The 18,200-nt window shown below is 39.3% G+C and overlaps 1 non-coding gene across 1 annotated transcript; it reads left to right on the forward strand.

Moving 5' to 3' along the window:
* Window positions 1-8,802: 8,802 nt before the first annotated feature.
* On the forward strand, window positions 8,803-8,909 carry LOC135150021 (small nucleolar RNA R71). Its single transcript, XR_010288376.1, has one exon. It is a non-coding gene; the product is annotated as a small nucleolar RNA R71 (small nucleolar RNA).
* Window positions 8,910-18,200: the final 9,291 nt, after the last annotated feature.

Genomic DNA, 18,200 nt, shown 5'->3' on the forward strand with positions numbered 1-18,200 from the left:
AGTTCGTTCCCACAGAGACTGGTGTATTCAGAAATATCCACTTATGCACCAATGTATGATTATTATTCAATGCTTAGACAATTATCAAATTGGGTTTTGGTTTTCTACTTAACTAATTCGATTCAAATTATGAAACTAAGAATTATAAACTAAGAGAATAACGATTTACTAATGAGAATAAAACATGGGATTCTAGATTCATTAACAACTTCATTCAGAGTTCTACCTTTATTCGATTGTAATGGTTGATAACTAATCAGATAACACGAGACTGATACAAGCTAACTGTCGTTATACGTGCACCATACTGCTACACATCCACAATTAAGATAGAAGGTAAACAGACACCAATTATGCTTAGACCCTATATGTCTATAGAATTTGAAAACATAATGGTTGAAGAACAAGTTATCTATCAAGATTACATAGGGCGATGCAAGATGGGTAAAATCACATCACAAGTCATGTTATCAAACACGAAACCTATGCTCGCATGGCAAGTTCTAAATCAATATATTCACTGTCGCTTCAATAAAGATTAACAAGCAATCTTAGATGTTAGCTACGCATCCAAGACGAATAAGCACAACCAATACGAGGAAATCAAACCATCATATATGAATAAGACAAATTAACTACTGAAATTCATCGATAAATCCGCTAAAATCCCATGACAATGATTAGTTCATAATCGAACTTCTCATCATCATGGGTTCGAATGTAAACATGGTACTGAATAAGAAAAACAAAATCAAAGTACTAGAACAAGAGTTAAGAAACAAATCCGAAACGAGCATCCAAAGTTACGCCTACTTCGAAGAATTACAAAAGTGAAAAGTATGAAATCGATCTTGATCTTCTCCGTAGCCGTCACGTGCTCCTTAGAATGTTTCTAGGTTGTGTTTTAAGTCCCCCAAGCCTTCCTTTAAGTTTCCCAACGAACGGGCCTTCAAACGGATCAAAAACGGGCAAAACGGGCCAAAATTCCCGCTCAGGTCGTGGGGCGGGAGCGCCAACGGGGCGGCCGCGCCAAAGTGGCAGCCCTGACATCCAACCTTTACGCGTCCGTATCTTTCTCCTCGAGCATCCGATTGCTTCACCGTTTTTTTTCAATGAAAGCTATGGTTCTCCTCTTCGTTCTCCTTCCAAGAAACCTACACAACAAAACACTTAAACATGTCAAAAACATCAAAAGATTGAGGCCATTCCATCAATTTAAGTCAAAACGAAGGCTTCCAAGTGGATATAAAATCCACTTATCACACCCCCAAACTTAAACCGATGCTTGTCCTCAAGCATAGACACACACACAAATACTACTAATGCAATGCATGAATGCAACTAAATGCCTACATCTAATCGAATCATGAAGTGTAATCCGTGTTAACATAGCATCCTCAGAATATGCAACCTTCTCGGCATTCATCTCTTTCACAATTTAGCCATGTCCTCTTCCACTACAAGTGTGAAGTGCATCGTGTGTGCTAGCATGCTCTCTAGTGAAACAAAACAAAGACTATCAAACTTCAATAGAGTCCTCACTATGAGCCGTTTATAAGAATAAGGTTTAAACACTTCCTTACTAACGAGTCAACTACAATTTAGGGTCACTAAAGAATTCCTATGCCCCTCCAATTTTTTTTTTCTTGCTAAGTCTAAGGTTGGGACGCTTCTCAGTGTAAGTGAGTCACGACCGCCATTCGACTTCGCTTATTCTATTTTTTTTTCTTAATCAAGTAATTCTCCAGTAATCAAGGGTTGTGAAAAGTCACCAAGAATTTGCTTATTCTAATATCTTTGCACTTAATACCAGCACAAGTACATGGATCGTCCCTTTCACATGCCATTGCATTCTACCCATTGATCTCAAAGGAGTACTTGTTAATTTTTATTCTTTTTAACTTAAGATTTACAAACTCTAAGTTCAAAAAGGGAATACTCTACACTCTACGCCCGACTCAACGCGAGGACTCAAGAAATAAGTTAGTCTAAGTCTTATCTCTAGAGCATAAGTGTAATTACAATTTTCACACAAGCAATTTCCAAGTAACAAGACATCACATATAAGCAAGACTACTAGCCAAGAATTTATGCACATAAACTCATCATAGGAAATCAACTTGGAAAACAACTTCAAGATTCATGCAAATGCAACTATATGAACTACTAACACATACTAACACAAGCATATATAAAACAAAACTAACTAATATGTAACAATATGAAATAATATGCTAAACTATATGCAACATGCAACCTATATGAACACACACATCACTACTAGTCCTTAGATTACCACCCCCAAACTTAAAATATTCAATGTCCTCATTGAAGGTGATAAAAAGGATCGAATGTACCTAGAAGGAGCCAGAACCATCACTCTCCTCACCCTCATCAGGTGAAGAGTCAGCTGGAGGATAAACCATATCAGCACCGAACACAGGCCACTCCACGTCTACGCCCGTAGCACGAAAAGCAATCCCCAAAGCCTGTGTCAAATCCCTTGCAAACCGACTTTGCATATCGTGCATCATATCCATACGCCTAGTGAGCCTCCTGTACTGAGAATCACTGAAACCACTGCCTCCACTACCCGAGTTCTCCATTGTCTGAGAAGGCCCAGCTCCAGCTCGATCTGGTGCAGCCTGCGCTCAATCCGGTGATGCTGGAGGTGGTGCCCTAGCACATCCCCCCTGGGATCCCTATAACCCATCCCCATCGGGTGGGGTATGCCCCCATTCCACTCGGGCAATCGCTCGATAATAGCATGATCAATAGGAGCACTCGGCATCTGCAGCTGCTCCTCAGCCGACCAACTCACACCCACCGCCACACACAACCTAGTCACTATTGTGGCATGAGGAATGGCCATACTAGTACGACTCCGCAGAAATCTCATAATGTTCTGATGGATGACATATGCAACATCCACATACTCCCCACTCAGAATTCCGTACAACAGTATAGCACGGTCAACAGTGACATCGTGTGGGTGCCCCGATGGCATAATGCTAGAACAAATGAAAATGTTCCAAGCTCGGGCATACCTGTTCATAGCAGAGGTAGGGAACGAGACGCGCACATTAGTGGTCGGGTTACGGTTCCACACCGTACCCGGAACACACAATTCCTGGACAATTTGATCCAAATCCACGTTCCTCTTATCCTTGCGCACCCAATCATCCTCCGTTTCTTGCATCTCTTGACCCCCAATGAGCTTTTGGATGGCTTCCAAAGTGTAATCCACGGTTAAGCCCCGAACAATTGAATACCCATTCTTATCCATCCGAGCATTGGCATAAAATTCTCGGACAATGCTCAATGCCACCGCTTCCGGTGCCTTACACAACGACTCCCACCCCCGAGCTTGAATCATCAACATCAACCCACCATCACCCGATGAAGGCAAGAAACCCCTCTCTTTAGTAATTGACTTACCCAACTAGTACTTCCAGATCTTCTAGCTCTTTTGGGTGCCATAGATTTGAAGATGTATGTGGTGGTAGGTTGTAGTAGAGAGATTGAGTGAAAGAGATAAGATTTGGTGTAGATGGGTGTGTGTATAGTTGTATGTATATGTATGTATAGTTGGGTTTGGAGAAGATGAAGTGGGTTTGTGTTTGAGGAGGATTTTGGGTGTTGAATTAGGGCTAGAACAAGTGTTAAAGGGGCTGGAAATTAAAGGGAGGAGCTGGGTTTGTTAAAAACAAGCAAGAAAAACAAAGAAAAATTTTATTTTATTTTTATAAAGGGCTGCCGAACTCGCGCGGGCGCCCCGTCCCGGCGCGGCCGCCCCGCTCGCGCGGGAGCGCCAGACGTGGCGCGGGGGCCCCGGAGTGGCAGCGGATTTTTGATTTTTTATTTATTATTTTTTATTTTTTTTTTTGACTAAGAAGTAAAACGTGAAAATGCTTGAAAAGCGTGGGTTGCCTCCCACGAAGCGCTTGTTTAACGTCCTTAGCTTGACGTGAAACTCCAAGAATTAGACAATAGTGAGGATGGTGCTTACCGACTCGCGATTCACCGGTCCTCCGAAATATGGTTTCACTCTTTGTCCATTCACTTTAAATGATTCCTCCGGTGTTGTTTCATAAATTTCTATAGCACCATGTGAAAACACCTTCTTTACTGTGAAAGGACCCGACCATCTAGATTTCAACTTCCCAAGAAATAGTCTAAAGACGAGAATTAAAAAGCAACACTTGTTGGCCAATGAAAAACTCCTTTTGCACCAACTTTCTATCATGCCATCTCTTGACTTTTTCCTTGTAAAGCTTGTTGTTCTCATACGCCTGAAGCCTAAACTCGTCGAGTTCATTAATCTGAAGCATTCTCTTCTCACCAGCGGCTGTCATATCAAAGTTTAATTTCTTCAAAGCCCAATATGCTTTATGCTCTAACTCTGCAGGCAAATGACATGCTTTTCCATAAACCAACTGAAAAGGTGACATCCCCAATGGAGTCTTATAAGCCGTTCTATAGGCCCAAACGGCCTCATCAAGCTTTAACACCCAATCTTTCCTCGAAGGACTCACAACTTTCTCTAAGATTCGCTTAGTTTCACGATTAGATACCTCAGCTTGCCCATTTGTTTGAGGATGATAAGCAGTGGCAACTCTATGATTAATACCAAACCGTTCCATCAGCGTTGTGAACTTTCGATTGCAAAAGTGTGATCCTTCATCACTGATTATAACTCGAGGGGTACCAAAACGAGTGAATATGTTTTTCTGAAGAAAACTGATGACTGCTGCAACTGTGTTGGTTGGCAAAGCCTTGACTTCAACCCATTTAGACACGTAATTTACAGCAAGAAGAATGTAGAGATTATTGCAAGATGAGATAAAGGGTCCCATGAAGTCAATACCCCACACATCAAAGATTTCAACCTCAAAGAGTACATTGAGAGGCATTTCGTCCCTTCTAGAGATATTACCAACCCTTTGACAACGATCACACTTCAACACAAACTGATGAGCGTCCTTAAAGAGCGTAGGCCAAAAGAAACCCGCCTGCAGGATACGAGCAGCTGTCTTCTGTCCTCCATAGTGTCCTCCATAAGTAGAGTCGTGGTAAGCTTGCAAGATTCCTTCAATCTCACTGTATGGAATACACCTTCTGATAATTTGATCGGAACCTTGACGAAACAAGAATGGCTCATCCCAACGATACCACTTCGCCTCATTAAGGAACTTTTTCTTTTGAGCATAAGACAGATCAGGGGGAATGACATTACTCACCAGATAATTCACTATATCCGCAAACCATGGCTCTTCCTCTTGGACCCCAAATAATTGTTCATCAAGAAAAGACCCATTGATCAAGGTGGTGTCTTTGGATGCTCGTGCTTGGTCTTCCAACCAAGAGAGATGATCAGCCACCTGATTTTCAGTTCCCTTTCTATCCTTGATCTCCAACTCGAATTCCTGAAGCAAAAGAACCCATCGAATTAAACGAGGTTTCGAGTCTTTCTTCGATACCAGATACCGAATAGCAGCATGATCAGTGTAAACAAACACCTTTGTCCCAAGCAAATAAGATCTGAATTTCTCGAATCCATAAACAATAGCCAGTAGTTCCTTCTCCGTGGTAGTGTAATTCAGCTAAGCACCATTGAGAGTCTTACTAGCATAGTAAATCACATGAAAGATGTTATTCTTTCTCTGACCAAGCACAGCTCCCACCGCATAGTCACTAGCATCACACATCATCTCGAAAGGCTCATTCCAATCAGGTAACAGGTGCTGTGGTTAATTTCTTCTTTAGAGTTTCAAACGCAGCCAAGCACTCTTCATCAAATTTGAAGGGCACATCCTTCTCTAACAAGTTGCACAAGGGTTTGGTGATTTTAGAAAAGTCCTTGATGAACCGTCGATAGAACCCCGCGTGACCAAGAAAACTCCGAATCCCTTTTACTGAGATTGGTGGAGGAAGATTTTCAATTGTCTCCACCTTAGCTTTATCCACCTCAAGACCCTTGTTCGAAACTTTATGCCCAAGGATTATGCCCTCTTGAACCATGAAGTGGCATTTTTCCCAATTAAGAACGAGATTAGTTTCCACACATCTTTTTAGCACCTTCGTCAAGTTGCTCAAGCATTCATCATAAGAAGTACCGAACACAGAAAAGTCATCCATGAACACCTCAACATTGGTACCAATCATCTCGGAGAAAATAGCCATCATGCATCTTTGAAAAGTTGTTGGTGCACCACAAAGTCCAAAAGAAAGACGACGGAAAGCAAATGTGCCAAAAGGGCAAGTGAAAGTGGTCTTCTCCTGATCCTCTGGTGCGATACAAATCTGATTGTACGCTGAATACCCATCAAGAAGACAATAGTACTCATGACCGGCCAACCTATCAAGCATCTGATCAATGAAAGGCAATGGAAAGTGATCTTTTCTGGTGGCTTTATTGAGTTTCCGATAATCCATGCATATTCTCCATCCTGTGACTGTTCGCGTCGGAATGAGCTCATTCTTCTCATTAGCTACCACGGTCATGCCTCCTTTCTTAGGCACACATTGAACAGGGCTCACCCAAGAACTATCCGAGATTGGATAAATAATGCTGGCATCAAGCCACTTAAGAATCTCTTTCTTCACCACTTCTTTCATTATTAGATTGAGTCTTCTTTGATGCTCGACAGTGGGTTTACTATCCTCCTCGATCAGAATTTTATGTTGACAATAAGAAGGGCTGATACCCTTGATATCTGCAATAGTCCATCCAATGGCTGATTTGAACTCCCTAAGAATTCTCAAAAGCTTTTCTTCCTCGATACCTGAAAGGTTAGATGCAATAATTACAGGTAATGCAGAAGATTCACCAAGAAAGGCATACCTTAGGTGTTCGGGAAGTTGCTTAAGCTCAAGTTTAGGAGCTTCAACAATAGAGGGTTTCAGTCGTTCATGAGAATCCTTCAATTCCGATAACCCAAGAGATTCGATTGGAAGTTCCATCCTTCTTCTCCAAGGAGAAGCATTCAAGTATTGAAGGTGTTCTTCTTCCTCCTCACCACCGAATTCTGAGTCACCAGATAGAACCCTTTCCAAGATGTTAGTTTTCAGCCTGTTATCAATTTCCGAATGAGCTGCAGCTTCGAGCATATCCACTTTAAAGCATTCCTCCTCATCTGATGGAAGTTTTATGGCATTGAACACGTTGAAAGTGACCATCTGATCTTGAACTCTCATTGTGAGTTCACCCTTTTAAACATCAATCAAAGTCCACCCTGTCGCAAGGAATGGTGGTCTCCCCAAGATGATGGGAATCTTCTTATCTGCCTCAAAATCGAGAATGACAAAATCAGCAGGGAAGATTAGCTTATCTACCTTTACCAACACATCTTCAACTATCCCCCTTGGGTATGTAATCGAACGATCAGCGAGTTGCAAAGACATATTAGTAGGTTTCAGCTCCGGAAGACCTAGTTGCAAGAAAATAGACAAAGGCATCAGATTGATGCTAGCTCCCAAATCACATAAACACTTGTCGAATGACAATTGCCCAATAGTACACGGGATTGTGAAGCTTCCCGGATCTTTCAGCTTCGGGGGCAATTTCTGTTGCAACACAGCACTACACTCCTCGGTCAAAGCCACAGTTTCCAATTCCTCAAGTTTGAGTTTTCGAGATAGAATACCTTTCATGAATTTAGCATAACTCGGCATTTGTTCTAGAGCCTCCGCAAAAGGTATGTTGATTTGTAATTTCTTGAAGACCTCTAGAAATTTTTCGAATTGTTTGTCGAGCTTTTGCTTTTGAAGTCTCTTCGGGAAAGGTGGAGGTGGATATACTGGCTTGACCCCAATATCAGTTTTCGGGCTAGACTTTTCGGCTGAATCCTTGCTTGCTTCCTCGTTGATTTTATTCTTGTCAGCTTCAACAACAGTTTTTCCACTATCAGACTCAGATGAGAGCACGGGTGTTTCAACCTGTTGATTACTCTCTTCCTTGTTTCGCTCTGTTGCTGATTCTTTATCCTTCGTAACCTTTCCGGACCTCAAGGTGACAGCCTGTACCTGTTCCTTCACTTCCTTCTTGCCCGGATTGGCCTCAGTATCACTAAAAAGAGTTCCTTGTGGTCTATTATTCAACGCATTAGCAATTTGCCCAATCTGATTCTCCAAAGTCTTGATTGACACCGATTGGCTTTTAACCATTAGTCTTAATTCTTCCAATTCTGATCTTTCATTGGAAGACTGTCCAGCCACCCCATGATTTTGTTGCTGGAATCCGGGTGGATGGAATTGCTGCCTCGGTGCAAACTGTTGTTGAAAACCAGAAGGGTTAAAAGGTCTGAATCCTTGCTGCTGAAACTGTTGCTGCTGTTGTGGCATGTAGTTCTGATTATTGCTCCAGCTGAAATTCGGATGATTCCGATTATTGGGATGATAAGTGGCCGAGTAGGCTGTTGCGACCTCTGAAAGTTGCTCACAAACTGAGCGGATTCGCTCGATATAGCACACTGATCCGAAGAATGTGCTCCAGCACAGAGCTCGCAGACTGAAGGTGGCTGCTGATTTACTAGATTTGCCAAAGAATCCACCTTCATAGTAAGAGCCTTAAGCTGAGCAGTTATGGCTGAAGTAGCATCAACATCCAGAATCCCTGCTACCTTACCCTGATGAAGACGCTGAGTAGGATTCTGATATTCATTCACGGCCATCATCTCGATCAACTCATAAGCCTCATCATAGCTCTTAGCCCATAGAGCTCCACCTGATGCTGCATCGAGCATTGGCCTCGATTGAGGACCCAAGCCATTATAAAAGCAATTTATCACCATCCAATCAGGCATCCCATGATGTGGGCACTTTCGAAGCATCTCCTTGTAGCGTTCCCAAGCTTCACATAAAGTTTAACCAGACAGCTGAGAGAATTGAGTGATAGCATTCCTGATTGCAGCTGTTTTAGCCATAGGGAAGAACTTAGTGAGAAATTTCTGAGCCAGATCCTCCCATGTCGTAATAGATCCTGTAGGAAGAGAATGCAACCATCCTTTAGCTTTATCCCTCAGAGAAAATGGGAATAGCCTCAATTTGATGGCCTCATCAGTAACCCCATTGAACTTGAAAGTGTCACGGATCTCAATGAAATCCCGAATATGCATATTAGGATCCTCTGTCGGAGAACCCCCAAACTGCACTGAGTTATGTACCATCCGAATAGTGCTCGGTTTGATCTCAAAAGTGTTGGCCTCGATCGCTGGCCTGACAATGCTCGACTGAATATCATTGATTTTAGGCTCAGAGAAAGCCTTAAGAGCCTTAGTATCATTCGCTGGTAGTCGATCACCCATTGTAGTGTTCGTTTCTTCCTTAACCAATGCTTCCTTACGAGCCTGAGAACGTGTTCGCATATACGTCACTCAAGTACCTGAAACACACACAACGAACTAAAGTGAGAAAAGAATCCAAGTCACTGAACTTTAACGACCACTAATGACAAGCACATAAACTAAAGTAAACACCGAGTCCCCCGGCAGCGGCACCAAAAACTTGTTCGCACAAAATCACGCAAGTGTACGTGGTCACAAGTAATATAGAATATAATTCAAGTTCGTTCCCACATAGACTGGTGTATTCAGAAATATGCACTTATGCACCAATGTATGATTATTATTCAATGCTTAGACAATTATCAAATTGGGTTTTGGTTTTCTACTTAACTAATTCGATTCGAATTATGAAACTAAGAATTATAAACTAAGAGAATAACGATTTACTAATGAGAATAAAACATGGGATTCCAGCTTCATTAACAACTCCAATCAGAGTTCTACCTTTATTCGATTGTAATGGTTGATAACTAATCAGATAACACGAGACTGATACACGCTAACTGTCGTTATACGCGCACCATACTGCTACACATCCACAATTAAGATAGAAGGTAAACTGACACCAATTATGCTTAGACCCTATATGTCTATAGAATTTGAAAACATAACGGTTGAAGAACAAGTTATCTATCAAGATTACATAGGGCGATGCAAGATGGGTAAAATCACATCACAAGTCATGTTATCGAACACGAAACCTATGCTCGCATGGCAAGTTCTAAATCAATATATTCACTGTCGCTTCAATAAAGATTAACAAGCAATCTTAGATGTTAGCTACGCATCTAAGACGAATAAGCACAACCAATACGAGGGAATCAAACCATCACATATGAATAAGACAAATTAACTACTGAAATTCATCGATAAATCCGCTAAAATTCCATGACAATGATTAGTTCATAATCGAACTTCTCATCATCATGGGTTCGAATGTAAACATGGTACTAAATAGGAAAAACAAAATCAAAGTACTAGAACAAGAGTTAAGAAACAAATCCGAAACGAGCATCCAAAGTTACGCCTACTTCGAAGAATTACAAAAGTGAAAAGTATGAAATCGATCTTGATCTTCTCCATAGCCGTCACGTGCTCCTTAGAATGTTTCTAGGTTGTGTTTTAAGTCCCCCAAGCCTTCCTTTAAGTTTCCCAATGAACGGGCCTTCAAACGGATCAAAAACGGGCAAAACGGGCCAAAATTCCCGCTCAGGTCGTGGGGCGGCCGCGCCAGAGTTGGGGCGGGCACGCCAACGGGGCGGCCGGGCCAAAGTTGGGGCGGCCGCGCCAAAGTGGCAGCCCTGACATCCAACTTTTACGCGTCCGTATCTTTCTCCTCGAGCATCCGATTGCTTCACCGTTTTTTTTCAATGAAAGCTATGATTCTCCTCTTCGTTCGCCTTCCAAGAAACCTACACAACAAAACACTAAAACATATCAAAAACATCAAAAGCTTGAGGCCATTCCATCAATTTAAGTCAAAACGAAGGCTTGCAAGTGGATATAAAATCCACTTATCAGTAAACTGGCAATATGGCAAAAATTTAGCAAACTCGTGAGATATGAAAGTGTGTTTACCCGTTCCTCAGCAGATTTATGTGTTTGGTTTGATTGTTGAGGAGTTGCATCTCTTAGTATTGTCCCAGAACCAAAAGCACCTGGTTCCTATTCCATGACTTCCCTTTCTTTTAATTTCTCCTTTGTCCAACCTCTAAAAGCTGGTTGTTTCCTTGGCACTTTTGTGTTTATGTTGAATACAACTCGGTCAACATACAAAATCTGCAATATAAGTAACATAACAAGTGATTATAATAGTACACACCCATATAAATAAACAAGCAGAAGGCAATTAAAAGTTAACTTACAAGTAGAAATATCATTGGTCTGGTATAGAAAAGTGATGATGTGCTCTTCCACCTTTGTTTTGTAATCACCAAACTCCGTATCAAATATGAAGCCCAGTTATATTTTGCACAATTATCAAGATCTTCATCAAACAAAATTATTGACTGGGCCACAAAGTTGTTTTTGTTTGATCTGATTAGAACATTTGCCATCACCACTAGAAAGTTGATCTTAAATAGGTCATCAACTGCCCCACTCTGCCTCATCCTTTCCACCACATCACTTGCTTTAATCAGGCTTTGTTTTTCAGAAACTGAGAATTGTTCTCTCCATTCCAGCTGTCTATCATACCTCGAATCACCTTGCGCCAGCTTAACTTCATGTCCACGACAAGGGAGTCCAAGTATCTCATGCACAAGATGATCAGTTATCTTTATGTTGCCGCTTTGGAGTACCAACATGCATTTTTTTTCATCGAAAGCCTCTAGGAATTTATAGGCCAATCTCTGAGGTATCTGCCACAATTCAAAGTCTACTAAACTCCCGAACCCTGCACTCTTCACCCACTCCTCTTGTTCGTCAGATAATGCAGAAACCATATCACATAAAAGTCTAGGAGAGTTTCTAATCTTTGCTATTTCATCATCCTGTAGAAGTTACAAAAATTATGAATATGAATGTGAATGTGCAACATTATACTAGTGACTATTGTGCATGAGAGCACTAATATTATTCAGTTGAGAATAAACGATTAGAATATACAACAGGAATGACACTTGGAGTGTAAAATAATCGTACCTTGCTTATGATCTTGTCCCTCTGCTCTATTTTCTGTTTCTGGCCTCCTTTGTTTTTACCTTTATCATTGTTCTCTTTTTGCTTTTTTTTCGGTCTTTCATCAACTTTGTTTTCCAATCACTTTTGCACAACTATTTTCAACGATTTTCGAGGTGGAGTTTGAAAATCATCGTCAGAAGTAGTTTCAGCAACATTTTCCACTGCACCATAAATTAATTATTAAACAAAAAATGCTCAGAAGTAATGGCAATACTCAACAACCAAGGAAACATAAACACAAAAGTGCCAAGGAAACAACCAGCTTTTAGAGGTTGGACAAAGGAGAAACTAAAAGAAAGGGAAGTCATGGAATTGGAACCAGGTGCTTTTGGTTCTGGGACAATACTAAGAGATGCAACTCCTCAACAATCAAACCAAACACATAAATCTGCTGAGGAACGGGTAAACACACTTTCATATCTCACGAGTTTGCTAAATTTTTGCCATATTGCCAGTTTACTCGAGTTATGTTCTTCAAACTATTTTCTACTCGGACAGGGGCATTGTTTTTCACACCCATGATTGGTTTCTAACTTTTTGCCATAATTGTTTTCTAACAACTCATAATTTCACATAATAGGTGGAAGATGATAGACAAGCTGAAAATGGAGAAATTTTTACAGAACAAAATAATAATGGAAATGATCATCCGGGTGTAGATAATCATCCGTGTGGAGATGATCAGCCAGGTGGAGATGATCACCCAGATGACATAACAGAGGTACAACTCATATTTTAAATCACCCCATAATCATCACATATATGTGATGATTATGGGGTGATTTTTATTTATACACCATAACCCTGTTCAAACTAAAAGGGGAATTGAATTTCATATTTCTATCCTCTGTTTTTATTATATTCAGTAGCTTACCATTTCCAAAATCACAATCTAATCACCACAAAATTTCACCTATAGTGATAAACTTATCTATATTTGTAAGACTTTATTGTACAGTCTTATCACTTATTGTATGTAATGTTTTTTTATTAGGATTGGTGGGAAACTCTTAATGTGAAGGCTGCTTTATTAATGGATGCAAACATCCAACTGATGGAAGCAAAAAATGAATATGATGCTGAGTTGGCTATTGCAAAGAACTTATATCCAGATGACGAGAGGATTGTTGATATGGAGGCAAAGGTGAACACTGCAATGGAGACGAACAAAAATTGGATGGAAAGCGAAAGTAATCCAGAAGATTTGGTCGATGATGAACATGTCTCACTAGGGGAAGTAAGAGATGAGCCAATAGAGCAAGTTGATTTACCTCCCGATGCTGATGATCATCTTGACATCATTGCTTGGTTGAAATCCCCAGAAGGAATAAAAGAGTTTGAATAAGACTTTGACGACTTTGATTACCCGTCGTTCTCATTGGGCATAAGTCAGATTTGCCAACAAGTGCAGGAGGAGCATGGAGAGGTTGAAACAAAAAAAGAGCATATGGAACCTGAAAAGAAAACAAAGAGGGACATCAAAGTGGGACCAGCTTAACGGTCGCCATATGTGCAGCGAAACACAAATATCATCTCCCATTACTCAAGACAAGAAATTGCTGTCTACAGGTGGATGATTCAAGAAGGCAAAGATGAGCTGTAAGTTCTTTAAATCACCTCTTATCACTCATTAAATAATTGCATCCCAAATCTTATACTACTGAACATAAAAATATTTCAGGGAAAATATTTTTGTGTGTAAAGAACAAAAATTCCTCCGAAAAGTGATTCGAACACTCAGGCCTGGGAAAAAATTGTCATATTCAGTTATAGATATATGGTCAATTTTGATGAACGACAAGGAGAACTATAAGTCCCCAGATTCCCCAATGCGCCTCTATTTCGACATTGCTTTTTCGGTCAATTGTTTCTAGCCCAATACTTTGAATTCGCATGTCATCACGAGCTGCCAAGATCTCTTCCTGCACTTTATAAAAAACTGAACGAGTGTACAACTCAGAAGCATCATCTTCAAGATAGAGTTTTGAAACTAGAGCGGGTTTTCCAGATCTACACTCGTGATTCAACCTCTTTATTTCTGAGTGCTGCTTATCCATTGCACTTTCAAATCGAATGTAAAACTGACACAAACTACTGTCACTTTGATGAAAATGACTGAAGAAAAAGTTTTCACTTTCGGATCTCGATGTCCTCCGAATTAGACCATACATTGGTTTATCACGAAAATATGCAGGGATCCACGATTCTCTCATATCATACATATCTATCAGCCAACGATTATCTTCTAACTTGAATTCTTTTATAACTGATTTCCACCCTTCCTCAAACTCAGTAGCCTCTATAGTTGAAGACCATATAACATTCTTCATTCTTTCCATAAATTCAGTTTCTTTGCACAAAAAGTTGCCAAGCTGCACATGACGAAAACACACACATTAACAAAACTAAATAGTAGAAAAGAATCACCAAATCATATTAAACATAGTATACCTTGGCAGGGAATTTTTCGGTTATATGCCACATGCACAAACGGTGCCTAGTGGCAGGAAAATCATCAGTTTCTTTAAAACAAATGGGTACAGCCTGCTTCATTGCTGGACATTGTCGGTCACTATACAAACAGGATTCCTACCCATAGCTTTCAATAGTGCTTTAAATGCCCAACTAAAATGTTCAACATCTTCTTTCGAAATAAGGGTCGAGGCAAACGTCACACATTTGTTATGTTTGTCCACTCCGGTAAATGGAGCAAAAATCATATTGTACCGGCCAAGAATGATTGCATATAACGTGGCAGCTAGAAATAATCACCAGGAAGACAATTAAAAATCACCATCTAATAGTATCACAATTTTGCTTTATACTCTGAGTGCTTATGAAATTCATGTTAACTCAAGTAATAAGCAGAATATTGAATAACTCAGATAGTTTCAAATTCACAACACACTATGTTAACAAAAGCACATGTATTAATAAAAAAGATAACTATACTGATTTTAAAGCACTTGGTAATATATGATAGCAATAATAATGAGTCCTAAACAGCAAACATCAAAAGGTTTGGTCAGGTGACCAAACTTTATAATTGAACTCACTTGTTCGTGTTGAATGTTGCATCAAAAGATACTGCATCGCCGTAGAGCTCACAATTTCTTCGTGTTGAATGTTGCATCAAAAGATACTTGCTTATTATGGTACCATCATCGTGTTTCTTCTCAGAACTACGACGAAGATCAAATCCACACAATCGTGCATACTCCTTATAAAAAGAAATACCAGATTCAAGATTTGCAAATGACTTGTTCAAACACGGCTTCAGCTTCTCATCATCAACAGTATAAGGAACATAATACTTACTTCCACCAGGACTAACCGTACAACCAGAATCAACTTCTTCGATGTCATTTGAAGAGTAACCGTCCGTCTCCATATCACGTAAATCATCAGCAAATCCAATACCTATAACAAAAGAAAATCAAAGTTAAAACTAACTGAATTCAGAAAAGGCTAATACATAAAAAAAAAATCACTTCAAATGCAAACAAAAATCACCACATCAAATTATTGATCAAAATCAAAAATCCTATAAATCAAATTATTAGACAACTCAGAGTAAGTGAATTGTACACAAAATCACTACAAATCACAACTGAAAATCACCGAATCAAGTTATCGAGTAAAATAAAAAATAATAATTATAAATCAAATTCTTAAGCAACTGATAATCAGTTTATTCTACACAACATCACAACAGTTTCCAACAACAAATCACCTCATCATATTATCATAAAAACTAAAAAATCCTATATAATCATGTTGTTATGCAGCTCAACATACTTTAACTGTAAACAAAATCACTACACTTTACAACAAAAAATCACCTCATCGAGCAAGTATAAAACACAGTTACAAAACTACATCTACAGTGATGAATGACCTTTACACCAAATCAATGCTAAATAAAAACAACACCGCCTTTAAATCACCTAGAATATGCTCCAACACATGCTCAATAACTGAATCACTGATCTTCGAACAAAATTGAAACATACACTACAGTAATATATCCAAACTATGAAGAAACTACCTTGATTTGAACTTATCTTCAGCAAATCTTCAGTAATCTTGATGAAAACAACGTAATTGATGCGGAGTTTGAGTGAAGATAACGAGGAGAAAGAGGTTGAGTTTGAGCGATTTCGAGGAGAGAGAAAGAGGTTGAGTTTAGAGAGATAACTGCCGACGGAAACAAACACAGGTAAGAGTGAAAAAAAACATTTTTTATATTTTTTTTATTATTAAAAATCAACGTCTCAGATTTAATGTGGTTTGTAATATTTGTAGGGCTGAGATTAAATCTCATATCTCATATAATTTAGAGTTCTCATGTGAGCACAAGCCTATATATATATATATATATATATATATATCTGTGTGTGTGTGTGTGTGTGTGTATTAAACTCCATAAAATTATATTTTGTGCTATATAATAAATACATGAATATAAGTTTAACTAAAACATGCATTGTTAGGGTTGTAACCTCTCTCCCACCCCTAATTCTTTCTAGCCTCTCTCTTGTCGTAATGGTGTGGGGCTTCCATCGGTTTTCATCGGTGAAAAGTTCCTGAATCAGTTAATTACTTTGTTTCTTATTAGTTTTTGAATAATACTTCTTCTCGAAAAACTTAGATCGAGAAATTTAGATCTAAAACCATCGGAGATTTTGCCGTCTCTCTCCCAAACAGGTGGGTTTCAATCCAATTTCTCTTGTTTTTGTTGTTTGGCTCCGTATCTATTCTCGAAAGAATTCTTAGATCTAAAATCATCAGAAATTTCGCTGTCTTTCATTTCTGTCTCAAGCGGGTGGATTTTCAATATGATTTCTCTTGTTTCTATGGTTCTGCTTCAGAACTAAGATTTATTTATCTTTATTTATTATTTTGGTTTGGCGTAGTCTCTCCTTGGTGATAGTTAGGTTGTTTCTCTCCTTGGTCAAAGTTTTGGTTTTTCTCTCCTTTGTTTGTGGGAGTATGATTTTTGATTCAGTGATAAAAGCTGTTAAGTGATTGTAATTATGGTCGATAGCTCAAACAGGATTAACTCCAATCTGATGTAGAGAAGAGGGTGCTTGTAAATATCTAATCTTCAAAAAATCGGGTGATTCCATGAAGAATGGATTAATCAGCAATTGTTTCTGTTTTATGTTTGTTCGACGCGACTGTTTTTGTAGATGTTGTATGGCCAGGGGCGGATCTAGTAAGAGGCACGTGGGACACATGCCCCCCCCCCCCAACTTTTTTTTTACATTTTTTCATCATTTTAAATTTTACAAAATTACCCTAAGATTTCGTTTCTAGATCCGTCCTTGCGTATGGCTTTTCATTATTGAATTGATTTTCTATTAAAAAAACATGCATTAAAACTTTAAAATATGCATCATATTTCAGTTCAAGATTTCGTTAATGGCTTCACATTTACATGTAAGTATGAGAGATGTCTTGAACTCTACATTATGATATTTCAATTATTAAAATATTCAGAAAGTAATTTCTTATTACTGCATGTCCGATATAGAACCACTTGTGAAGGGTTCTTTTGCTGTTAGTGTTGGTCTGACACTGGTCAGGTCGACGCAATCGACGACCGATCGGATAAAAGTTATTATTCTTGACATTTTTTCTAAAGTCGTACTTGTTTCAAAAGAATTTTAGCGGGGCTCAATGTCCAAATGGAGACATCGGTGTAAAAAAACGTATATATAAAGGAAACTATTCGAATACAGAAGGCCGGATTGGATCAAGATTGAAGGTTAAGGCTCAGACTTTGAATGACAAAGTCGGGCGATGAATGTTCTAAGAGACTAAGGGATGTTCTAGAGTTTGGCTTAGGCTGAAAACTATTTATAGTTCTATTTCTCAGAAACCCAATCATTCTTGTCCCAGTCTCCTAATACTACACAAACGCCCCCAAACACAAACATGTCACTTTGGGAAACAATAGGAAACGCTCTAAAACTCTACTATTCTTAAGCATAGTCTTATTAAAATGATGCGTGTTGGTGAAATACGCATGGCAATCATGAAACCGTACTTTAGACAGGCAAATACTACTACGTGAGAGATAGAGAAGAGAACTTACTGTTTAGAATTGAAAGAAGTAAAGATGATGAACGGGAGACCTCTACCGCTGCTGCTTGAAAACTTTTGATTGAG

The sequence above is a fragment of the Daucus carota genome, chromosome 1 (assembly GCF_001625215.2).
Source record: "Daucus carota subsp. sativus chromosome 1, DH1 v3.0, whole genome shotgun sequence".
In the NCBI taxonomy this organism is placed as follows: Eukaryota; Viridiplantae; Streptophyta; class Magnoliopsida; order Apiales; family Apiaceae; genus Daucus; species Daucus carota.